The following is a 13,238-nucleotide window of genomic DNA, read 5'->3' as shown; positions in this document are numbered from 1 at the left end:
CGGCAATAACCGCTTCCCCGGATCTTTTCCTTTGCAAAGGAGTATCCTCAGAAGAAGTTTCACCTGAAATGTCGACAAAGTCAATCGACCGAAGAGGGACCGGTGAAAGTATTTCTTCCGCACCTGATTGGGGAGCAGGGACCAACGGGCCTTCGCTGATAGAAGGAAGGGGCTGGACGGAGGCCGTCTCCTCCGGTATCGGGGCCACAGAGGGGACCGAACTGACCCTCCGAATGACGATGTCGGGCTCGCTCTCCTCCCTCGAAGACCGGGCAACGCTGCGTGCCTTCTTCCTTTTTGGAGTCGTCACCTTGTCGGAGGACCTCTTTCTTTTTGCAGCATCATCGAGGATACGGGAAGAACCCGCCGTGTCAAACCCGGACGACGACGTAGGGTGGGCGGTTCCCGGTTCCGGCCTCGAGGCCACCGAGCCCTTGGGCAAACCTGAAAGGCGAAAATAATGGCAGAGATGGTGAATTCGAAGAGGCCACGGATAGTGAAGAACGCGATGAAACACTAAACAAGTATAAACGTGTTACCGTGGTTCTGCGCTACCCACCGACCGCGAGACAGGTGGGCCCATGTCCGATTCTCGTAGGGATACTGGCGGAGGAGAGCAGTAACCCATTCACTCAAGTCTCGGATAACGGAGGGGACGTATCCGTTGGCTGTGTGAGAGCAAGAAGAAAGCAATGAGTCAACAAGATCAAAAAATGGATAAAAAATGACTAAGTGCATAAGGGCGATTGCCCAAAGAATCGAGCTTACGCTTATTGTTCCATTTCTCTGGGAAGGGCAGATAGTCGGTGGGGATGATGTCCTCGGTTTTCACTCGGACATACCTCTCTAGCCAACCCCTATCCCGGTCCTCGTCCATCTTCGAGAAGAACGGGTTCGAGCCGCGCGCTTGACAAGTTTTATTACGCCGCCCCGGAAAACCTCGGGGAGTACAAGCGTATCAAATGGCCCAGCGTAAATCCCTTCTCAGCATTGTTGGCTAAAAATCGGAGACACGCAACGACCCTCCAAACGATCGGACCGATCTGCGCTAAAGTCACACCGTAGGTTCGGCACATATCGAGGATGACCGGATCAATCGGGGGATCGATTTTGAGGGTAAAAGGGTAAGTGTATACGAACAAAAACCCTTCTCGGTGATCGGTGACAGATTCATCCGGGCCCGGTGCAAAAACCCTTACCGGGCGGGTATCCCATCCACAGTCGGCCCGAACTACGTCGAGCCTTTCCTCGGTAATCGATGAGGGGTATCGCCTCACATCGTATCCCCTGTCCGAGACCGAGGACGGCTTGTCGACCTCGAGATCTTTGTTAAAATTGAATTTGGCCGGAATGATATCCGAGACTGCGAGCTCGATTTTAGCCGGTGATGCAGGACCGGACCCCGGGGGTGACGTCGGTGGAACTTCGTGGGAAGTAGATTCAGACATATCGAAAATACGAAAGGGGAAGAGTTGGAAAGTGAAAAAGGAAGTGGAGAAACTTGTGACTCAGAAACAACGAAACAGCAGCACTCGAACCAAAGCAAGTGGCAAGAGCAGCTCTTTGCACTAATTTCGAGTCGATGATTCAAACAACAAATCGAATGCAACTGTTAACAATTTGTGAGAGTGTAAAGGAATATAGAGAAAAGGGGGAGCAGAAGAGAAGAAGAGCGTGAAAAATGGCAAAGGAATGGGTGATGGGCCTTATATAGGCGAGAAAAAGGAACGGTTACCGAGGGTAACCAATCGCACAGCGCCGCGTGTCCCTATCATTAATGAGAGGCGACGTGGCAGACGAGCAAAAGGCGGTTGGCAGAGGCGTTACGTGGTCATTCCCGCCAAAATTTAAAAGATAAGAACGAGCCGGCCGAGTCACCGGTTTCTAAGGTTATTCACTCCCCGTTACCCCGACGGATCGGCATAACGAAGAGTGAGGGGCTATCTGTGTACGGTGAAAACCGGATATAGCGTAAACCGGTGAAGTGATGACCGGATGGGAGAAGTGAGGAACGCGCCTGATGACATTCGAGCTGAACCGGAGTAGCGCTTGTACCGGAGGGCGAGCCGGAGGAGCGCTTATGCCAGAGCTGAGCAAGGGCGTCTTTCGGTCCCGTATGGCCGTTGGGCCGGTATAATCGTTGGCCCGGGTGGTCGTTGGTCCGGTATAGCCGTTGCATGTGAGCTGCGCGTCAGTAGTGTCCTGTCACGGTCAGCCACCAACCATGCGTGTGTCAGACGGCGCCGTCAGTCAAATCCCACCAAATCCGTTCAGAGCTGTCCTTGTTATTATTATTTTATTCATTTCACATTGTATGAAGCCCATGGAGGCTGCACTATAAATAGGGGACACCCCCTCCTTTTGAGGGGTTGGCTCCTTTACATTTCAAGAACATTTGTAAGAAAAGAATCTCATATACTTGCTCTCCCTTTCATTTACTCGGCCAAGGCCGTTTTCCTTTCAAGGATTATTGTTAATCGTATAATACATTGCTCATAAAGATCTACATCTTTGGCCGCTTCATTGGAGAGCCTCCTAATCTCTATTTCCTTTAACTTACATACGTCAAGAACAAAGCACATATCCTATACCCACTTACAAATTCAATTGATTACCCAATTTCGGGGTAAACAGACGTTGACGACCAGTATAAAAATGTCTAATGATGATAAATTCTATAATCCTCTTATCTTAGTATAATGAATCTGAATAAAGTTGAATTGATAAAGAAAATTTCACAAAGCGTATACTTATTAATTTTGGATTGAGAGGCAATTCGGTGATTGGTTTTCTAACGGTACACCCGTAACTCGTTATGGTAGAATAATGGTGATATCCCGTGAATTAGTAATGGAATATATTCGTGAATGTGTAATATCACGAATTAGTATATCATCAATTGAATAATGAGTCTAATTTCGCACCGGAAAAAAGAATAAGTGGGAAACGAAAATAGGAAGAGAGAGAATATTTTAATATATTTATGGATAAGTTATTAATTATATAAACCATGGTTAGAGACTTGTTTTGGTCAATTAAATCTTAGCCATTAATTATAACCCATGTCATTTGTCCCTAATCTAAAGTAGAACTTGGGGAAAATGGACAGAAGGGAAATAGAGAGGAGCCCAATCCATTAACTTATTAGTCAATTTTAAAAGAATGATATTATTCTATTTGAAAGCAATTTAATTTTAGATTTTCCTCTTTTCCTTTTATGAAAAACCTATATAAATACATATTCCTTTCATCCCATTTTATGTGAAATTATTACTTTTTCGGGCGTCGAATGTTTTAAATGTAACTAGTATCGCGTCAATGTCAAATGGAATTAATCGTAAATTATTACTCAAATCTATTTACAATATGTCCGTATTTCCTTCAATATTTAGATCTGATATTTTTGTGGAGACCACTATTTTATCTAGTCAAGTTTTAATACTCATCCTTTATTTTTCTGGCAAGTAATATTCCTCTTGCATGTAAAGGATAAATAAAGGTTGTTAAAGTGATTCTTTAAAAAAAAAAAAAATTAGGATGGAAAGAGAAGTTTGAAATCTAACTTTTATAGCTACTTTACTTCACAACCATCGAATTTAATTTTTACCTGTTCCAATCCATATTCATATTCTCTTAAAAGAATCTATACTAATAGTTAAGGCTTTCCAATTACTCCTAACTTAATTCCTCTTTATAGTAAAAATAATCGTTTTTATCTTTGATTTAAAGAAAAATACAAACTACATACAATTTAGAAAGCTTATATTTCAAATTAAATACCAGATATTAAAAAAAAAATCAATTCAAAAATTAACTACACTCATGTTATTTTAGTGTTCATTAACATCGTCCAAAACTTGTCATGTAATTTTTAATAATTACAGGTGCTAGTGGTGGGTCAAACAGTTCAAGAACTTAGGAATTCTTGCGGCTGAAACCTCCAACTTTCACAGGGACTAAGGCTGAGGAGGATCCGCAGAACTATAGTGATGGGCTACAGAAAGTGTTTCGTATTATGCATGTCACTGAGACAGAGGCAGCAGAGTTTGGTGCTTTTCAGCTGCAGGATGTTGCTCATATTTGGTATGAGACATGGGAACAATCTCGAGGGGAGGATGCATCTTTTGCTACTTGGGATGAGTTCGTTGACGCTTTCCTTGACCAATTCAGGCCTATCGAGGTCCGGGAAGCAAAGGCTATGGAATTTGAGAGGTTAAGGCAGGGTAACTTGACCGTTCAAGAGTACTATCTCAAATTTATTTCGTTGTCCAGATATGCTCCTCACATGGTTCTCGACATGAGGGCAACGGTTAAAAGATTTATACTGGGGTTGAAACCCGAATTGTACAGAGATGCCAAGACTGCTGCCTAGAATGATAAGATGACTATCTCTAAAATCTTGGCATTTGTGCAAGGTAATGAAACTGAACTGAAGAAAGAGGAAGCTCTGCAGAAACAAAAGGATAAAGAATTCAACAAGATGGCTAAATCTTCAGGTAACTTTAGTCAGGGAGGAGGTCGGTAGTTCTTTAAGAATAGGTCAGCAGGACCCGCTCCATCTACAGCTTGTGCCCCAGTCCCTAAGTTTCGAAATGACAAGAAGCAGAACTTCAGACCATCGAGTTCTTATTCTCAGGCTAGTGTGGGTCAGTCAGCCTATACTATTTCAGCTTGCAGCAAGTGTAGCAAGAAACACTTAGGTGAGTATCGTGTGGGTACAGATACATGCCATGTTTGCGGCCAGAAGGGCCACATTCAAAGAGATTGTCCATCAGCTAGACAGGGTACCAGAGGTTACATGGCACAGTCCACGAATTCAGCAGTCCCTCGTAATAATCAGGCCCAACAAGGGCACAATGCAACTAAGTCTATAAACGCAGGCGGAGGACGAAACTGTTTGTATGTGTTGACAAGTCGTCAGGATATAGAAACTTGTGCAAATGTTGTCACAGGTACACTAACAGTTTTCACTTTTGAATCGTATGCCCTTATTGACCCAGGATCCACTTTATCTTATGTAACCCCTTTTATTGCTAAGAAGTTTGGTGTTGAACTAGAGAAATTGCATGAACCCTTTGAGGTGTCCACCCCAATTGAGAAATCAGTCATAGCTAGACGTATTCATAGGGGTTGCCCAGTTTTAGTCTATCACCGCAGAACCATAACTGACTTAGCGGAATTAGAAATGGTAAACTTTGATGTGATCATGGGTATGGATTGGTTAGCTTCATGTCATGCCACGGTTTGTAAGATTCGAATTTCCTAATGAGCCAGTCATAGAGTGGGAGGTAATTCAGTAATACCTAGGGGTAGATTTATTTCTTACCTAAAAGCCAGAAAAATGATTTCCAAATATTATATCTACCACCTAGTTCGAGTCAAGGATTCAGATGCCCAAACTCTAACTCTCCAGTCCATCCCAGTTGTAAATGAATTTCTAGAGGTCTTTCCCGAAGATCTTCCAGGAGTCCCTCCTGACAGGGAGATTGAATTTGGAATTGATCTATTTCCCGATACTCAGCCGATATCTATTCCGCCATACAGAATGGCTCTAGCAGAGTTAAAAGCCCAGTTGAAAGACCTTCTTGACAAGGGGTTCATTAGGCCCAATGTTTCACCTGCGGGGAGGGGGCAGTATTATTTGCCCGAAAGATGGATGGTTCCTTACGCATGTGTATTGACTACTGCGATGAGGCTGATCATGCAGAACATCTTAGAATAGTATTTAAAACTCTTAAAGATCGCGAACTTTTTACAAAATCCTCAAAGTGTGAGTTTTGGCTTAAGTCAGTGGCGTTCTTAGGCCATGTGATCTCAGGTGAAAGTGTTAAAGTTGATTCTCAGAAGATTGATGTCATAAGGAGTTGGCCCAGACCCACCTCAGTTTCTAACATAAGAAGTTTCTTGGGTCTGGCAGGCTATTATAGACGTTTCGTAGAAGGATTTTCCTCTATTTATGCTCCATTGACTAAGTTGACTCATAGGAAGGTTAAGTTCTAATGGTAAAATGCTTATGAGCGAAGCTTTGAAGACTTGAAGAAGAGCTTGACTTCTGCCCCAGTTTTGACGCTGCCAGAGGGAACCGAAGGGTTCGTAGTTTATTGTGATGCTTCAGGAGTGGGTCTCGGATGTGTCTTAATTCAGCATGATAAGGTTGTAGCTTATGCATCTCGTCAGCTCAAGGTTCACAAAAAGAATTATTCGACTCATGACCTGGAGTTGGCAGCTGTAGTTTTTGCACTTAATATATGGCGTCATTATTTGTATGGAGTGCATGTTGATATTTTCACAGATCATAAAAGCCTGCAGTATATCTTCAAGCAAAGCGAGCTGAATCTTAGGCAGAGGAGATGGCTCGAATTGCTTAAGGATTATGATGTGGGTATTTTCTATCATCCGGGAAAAGCAAATGTTGTAGCCGATGCTCTTAGTCGGCATTCCATAGGGAGTTTAGCCCATGTTGATGCAGATAATAAAGTTATAACCAAGGAAGTTCACCGTTTGGCTAGTCTTGGAGTTTAACTTTTGGACTCCGAAGATGGCGGCGTGGTTGTTCAGAATAGAGCTCTTTCCTCCTTAGTGGTTGAAGTCAAAGAGAAACAGTTTAGTGATCCTTACTTTTTGCAGCTGAGAGAGGGAATTCACAAGCATAAGACGACGGGTTTTGAACAAAGGGGAGATGATGGCCCGTATATGGCCCGTATTTCAAATCGTAAGTTGGCATTAAGATCACTGAGCATTCTGGAATTTGGCTTGAGGGATATACATTGTTAAATACGAACTGTATTTTAAAATACGGCCTATATTTAACAATTTGATTGGAATTTGGAAATATTTCCTCGATGAAAGTTTTAGAGCTTTGAAATACCTTTCCAACGGTATATTATGGGGGTCAAACGGACATCTGTACAAAGAGTTATGACCATTTCTTGAAGAGTCGCAGACCAGTCCAAACAAAATACGGACTGAAATACGGCCCGTCTTTCAAAATACAGCCAGTATTTTGTCGAGCATAAAATTTAATGTTTCTGTTACACCCCGTATCTTAGAACTAAGGTTAGACTCATATCATTAGAGTTTCTTGAAAAAAATTGAAGGTTTGAACGTTTTGCGAAAATGGTTGATAGGCCTACTTCGGGCAGTGATAACTCCTCGATTAGTTGGGAATTTGGGAAAGTACCCTCAATGAAAGTTGTCGTACGTAAAAATGTCTTTCTAACGATATAATGACCAGGCCAATCAGAGATCGGAGCAAGGAGATATGATCGTCTCAATATGGCTAATAGTAAGGCGTTTAAAAGTCTATAGAATCGGCTAATTTTTGATACGCCTGCCTTCCAGTCGAATTTCGTGAAATCCGTTGGGAATTTGAGGAAACTTAAAACATGAAAGTTGTAGCCCTTTAAAATATTTTTCCAACGGTATATTATGGGCCTTGAACAGAGCTATGTACAAGAAGTTACACCTATTTTAACGAACACTATGCAGAATCGATATGTGTCGCTCGTGCGATGGCTCCGCGTCGCGGGACGATCGCACAATCTGAATATTGACCTACAGGATGTCGCGCGATGCCCGTGCATCGCGGAGCCAACGCGAAAAAGGTCGGGTTTCGGGTCAAGAGTTGGGTTTACGCGTTTTATGTTATATTTAAGATTTGGGGTTTATTTCCCCAACACCCCATTCACGAAAAATCACCCTAAATCCATAGAGAACAAGTCCCAAACCTCAAGAACCTTCCAAGGTAAGTCTTATCATGATTCTAGGTTGAATTCAAGTCCCTAATCCTTTCTAACTTGAGTGAACCCTTCTAATCCATACAGTTGTGATTGGAACATTATTATTGGATGTGGAAAACCTAGAACCCAAATTCAAGAGGATTGAACGTCAAAAAGGTAATACTTCTACACTCTAATCATTCATAATAGTAAATTGATGAGTTCTTGGGAGAATAGTAAATGGGTTTAGTAAAGAGAATTACACGAACTATAGTAGGGTTTTGGATTGTTGACTTGAGATTGTTATAAATCATATGGGTGATGGAGAATGATGTTAATTACACTTAATTGAGATTGTAGAATCAGCTAGAAGTAATAGAATGGGGATTGGGTGAAGAAAACACCATTAATGAAGGTTGTGGAGCTTCATGCACCAAGTGTTTGATAAAATGCTTAGATGACCAAAGCATGAATATTATTGCTAACATAGAATCCCTTTGACTTGTATTGATATAGATCAAAGTTGAAAGGGTTGACGAACATTGTATTACACTCAAAGGCTGGAATTAAGGTATGTGAGGTTAACTATCTACGTTAGGCAATGTTCATGATTCTCCCTACGCCTCATTCTTCATACTTGTCGATATTTGACTCGGAATATAGTTTAGCCCTAGTTTCATGATATGATATAGAACTGTTATCTTCTAGGGTTGCAGTTACAGAATTCGTTCATGGTTGTCAATTTGGATATCATGAACTCAGCATGTAATCCTTAGAGACTTATGTATTGTTACCACATGAGTCTCAGTCTAGAAATTCAGTATGCTCAGAAACAGTCAGTGTTTTCAATTCGATCCCGAGATGTCTATTTCAGTTCAGCATTGTTCATTGTTGTTATGGTCTCAGTCCTTATTAATTAACCATAATTAAACATATGTGATTTTGCCCAAGGGCACAACACGATCTTATGTATACGTATACATGGCCGAGGCCATTGTTCGACGCACTACTAGGTCGAGGCCATAGCGTGCATTTATTATTGGGTCGAGGCCCCACATATACAAACACGGATAATACGGATGATTCGGATACGGAGCGAGGGGTATTCATATCTCTACTTCTTGCTAATACTTACGATTACGGTTATCGATTTCGGTATTTTATTGCTTCAATTGCTTTACATACCGACAATTCAAATGTCTTGATGTCCCTTTATTGCTTGGGGGCACGCGTCTCGCGATGCGGTAACGACATAAAGGTTGACGATCCGGCTACTTAGAAGTGTTCGTATCGACCATCTTGTGGTGAGCCCCGGTTTCCTTCGGGGCGATATCGGTCATGCGATTCTTCTGACTTTCTAGACAGTTACCTTTTTGTATTCATTAGAGGCTTCATAGACACAGTTCAGACAGTTAGACATTTGTTATGTTAGTCTTGTTGACAGTTATACTCAGTTGTTCAGTTGTTTTGGTTTAGCCATGTTGGCTACTTTAAGATATTTTCAGATTGTCTAAGTATTTCCGCATTATGATATTTCAGTCAGACTTTTAGTTAATCAGCATGTGTTAGTTTTATTTTATAAGTCAGTTATGTTTTGGTATCACATGTTGATTCAACCGGCCGGTTAGTTCGCTCGGTCACGTACGATCGGGCACGGGTGCCGTGTTACGTCCGAGCCCGGAGTTCGGGGCGTGACAGTTTCAGAATGGTATATGTTCGTCCATATCAGTCCAAATCATTATTTTTCATTCCTTCAAGCCCTGGAACGACCTCCTACCCTCTCCCATCATCAAGAACACCAAGGTAAGCCTATTCAATCATTCCAAGTCAATTCTAACATATATCCTTGTAATCTAAACAAGAAATCATCATTCCTAACCTAGGGTTTTCAAGGAAACCCATCTCAAGGTTCAAGATTCAAGATTTTGGAAATCTTCTTCAAAGTTCAAGTCTTTAATTCAAGTTTTGGAGCGATTAAGGTATGTAGGGTTGCTATCTACGTGTGGGAACATCATTGTTCTTCCCCAGCTTCTTCTTCCATAAAGTATGAAGCTTCACGAAAACTAGGGATTTTAACCATGTTCGCTGATAACTCTAGGTCCATGTCCCATGTTATATTATGTATTAAATTATTACAAATTCTTCAATGTGTTCTTGATACATCATCATGATTATTGAGAAGCCGTAATCCATGAAAACCCATACATTGCATTCCATGGGTTCTTACATGCATGTTTATGAACTATGATGATATTTTCAAGAAAAGCTATATATATGTTTTATAAGTTCATGCAAGAATAATACGAATGATTTCCATGTATATGCAAATTATGATTCATGAAAAGCCATAGGCAGCAAGTGCCACTTATTTTCCATATTCATGTTTTTGGGAGTTACATTAATTACCGAAGGCTTTAAACGACACGAAACTACGTAGCCGTAGGATGAGGATCGCTCCACCCTTGCTTAGGACGATCTCTCATAATTCTGGATCCTTTCATAATATTATTAAATCTCGTGTCCCTGGCAAGGTATGAGTGTTCTCCATTAGAACGTAAGTACCCGGCATCATGTTGTCGGTTATATTCTTGGTCTCCCTACTCACGATATTTTACACATGTTATATATGTATATGCACTCATGTTCATGATCATGTTTCGATTCGGTCTCTATTATGTTATTTCCATGACCATTCATGTTATTTCATTCAGTTGCTTTAGATATGAGTACATTCAACGTGCCGACGTCCCCTTTTATTACCCGGAGGCCTGCATTTCACGATGCAGGTACGAATTTACAGGACGCCAATCTGCTCAGTAGGATTCGCTCATATCAGTTTATTGGTGAGCCCTATCTCATTCGGAATTTTAGTCAGTTATCTTTATTTTATTAGTTATGCATTTAAAGGTATGTTGGGGGTCTTGTCCCAGCAAATACGTTTTCCGGTCTAGACTCATGATTAAAGGTTTCATAAACTAGTCGGTTTAGTTATGTTAGACATGCGAGGTGTTTAGCCATCTTTGGCTCAACTCATGTTATTTTCGCATTCATGTTTTAAACCGAGTATTTTATAAATGTTATGGTTCTCATGTTTTATGAAAGCTCATCACATTTATGCTATATTTCCGCTCATGTATGCTTCATGATGAGTCGGCAAGCCATGTGGTTCGCTCGGTCACATGCGGTATGGCACCGAGTGCGTGTTTCGCTCAAGCCATGATTCGGGGCGTGACAAAAACCCACTTTTTGGTTAATTTTGATTAACAAGCCATGTGTTTGTTTTTTATTCATTACTTTTTCCATGTCATGACATATGAATTGCACGCCTTTGTTTGTTTAACTTGTTAATCACTAGGTGTTTAATTGGTACACTTTGAATATAATTGAAGTGTCTAATAGAACAAGCCTTAGTTGAGGTACCAAAATGAAATTTTGTGACAACTTTAAAGAGGTTGCTTATGCATTTGGCCTTTTCTCAAGTATTGGGACAAAAAATAACAACAATTTAATGATGAATACGTATAATATTGTATGCATTATCTTTTTTCTCACTGCGGGTTCATGGTTCATCTTTGATTTTTATCTAAGGAAATGAACCAGCATTATTTGAACTCCAGAAAAAAGGTAGTGATAGAGCAAGTTTATTATTTTGGTGAACATATATGATAATGGAGTTCAACATAATTTATGTCTTAAAATCACATAAATAAATTTACAAAACTCAATTAGTTTATCTTATCTAAGTAATTTGTTTTTATTTTTTTGTTTAAGGGTTAGAAAGAATGTAGGTTCATTTCTCTCTAATTACAAGCTCTAATCAATTGGCTTAAAGATACTTCTCTTCTATATATGGAATATAGTTTTTTTTTTTTACTTTTCTATGTCAAGAAATATATGGTAAACATATTGACTAACTATAAGGAAATCTAATAAGGTATACATATAACGTAAGCGATATTTAGCTAAGCGGTGAATTATTAAAAATTACATGACAAGTTTTGGACGATGTTAATGAACACTAAAATAACATGAGTGTAGTTAATTTTTGAATTGATTTTTTTTTAATATCCGGTATTTAATTTGAAATATAAACTTTCTAAATTGTATGTAGTTTGTATTTTTCTTTAAATCAAAGATAAAAACGATTATTTTTACTATAAAGAGGAATTAAGTTAGGAGTAATTGGAAAGCCTTAACTATTAGTATAGATTCTTTTAAGAGAATATGAATATGGATTGGAACAGGTAAAAATTAAATTCGATGGTTGTGAAGTAAAGTAGCTATAAAAGTTAGATTTCAAACTTCTCTTTCCATCCTAATTTTTTTTTTTTTTAAAGAATCACTTTAACAACCTTTATTTATCCTTTACATGCAAGAGGAATATTACTTGCCAGAAAAATAAAGGATGAGTATTAAAACTTGACTAGATAAAATAGTGGTCTCCACAAAAATATCAGTCTAAATATTGAAGGAAATACAGACATATTGTAAATAGATTTGAGTAATAATTTACGATTAATTCCATTTGACATTGACCGCGCGATACTAGTTACATTTAAAACATTCGACGCCCGAAAAAGTAACAATTTCACATAAAATGGGATGAAAGGAATATGTATTTATATAGGTTTTTCATAAAAGGAAAAGAGGAAAATCTAAAATTAAATTGCTTTCAAATAGAATAATATCATTCTTTTAAAATTGACTAATAAGTTAATGGATTGGGCTCCTCTCTATTTTCCTTCTGTCCATTTTCCCCAAGTTCTACTTTAGATTAGGGACACATGACATGGGTTATAATTAATGGCTAAGATTTAATTGACCAAAACAAGTCCCTAACCATGGTTTATATAATTAATAACTTATCCATAAATATATTAAAATATTCTCTCTCTTCCTATTTTAGTTTCCCACTTATTCTTTTTTCCGGTGCGAAATTAGACTCATTATTCAATTGATGATATACTAATTAATGGATATTACACATTCACGAGAATATATTCCATTACTAATTCACGGGATATCACCATTATTCTACCATAACGAGGCTACGGGTGTACCGTTAGAAAACCCAATCACTGAATTGCCTCTCAATCCAAAATTAATAAGTATCTGCTTTGTGAAATTTTCTTTATCAATTCCACTTTATTCAGATTCATTATACTAAGATAAGAGGATTATAGAATTTATCATCATTAGACATTTTTATACTGGTCGTCAACGTCCACATTTCTTCTCCTTTATCTAGGGCTTGGGATGGATATGCTTTGTGAAACTCACGCATCAATTAACACACTAAGAAAAGGGAGAGAAGATCGAAAAGCGATAAGGAGAAAGGGGATTTTGGATTTTTTGCTAGGAAACTAAAATGGGAAGAGAGAATATTTTAATATATTTATGGATAAGTTATTAATTATGTAAATCATGGTTAGAGACTTGTTTTAGTCAATTAAATCTTAGTCATTAATTTTAACCTATGCCATGTGTCCCTAATCTAAGGTTGAACTTGGGGAAAATGGA

The sequence above is a fragment of the Lycium ferocissimum genome, unplaced genomic scaffold (assembly GCF_029784015.1).
Source record: "Lycium ferocissimum isolate CSIRO_LF1 unplaced genomic scaffold, AGI_CSIRO_Lferr_CH_V1 ctg2681, whole genome shotgun sequence".
NCBI classification, from domain to species: domain Eukaryota; kingdom Viridiplantae; phylum Streptophyta; class Magnoliopsida; order Solanales; family Solanaceae; genus Lycium; species Lycium ferocissimum.
This window is presented reverse-complemented; position numbering follows the sequence as displayed.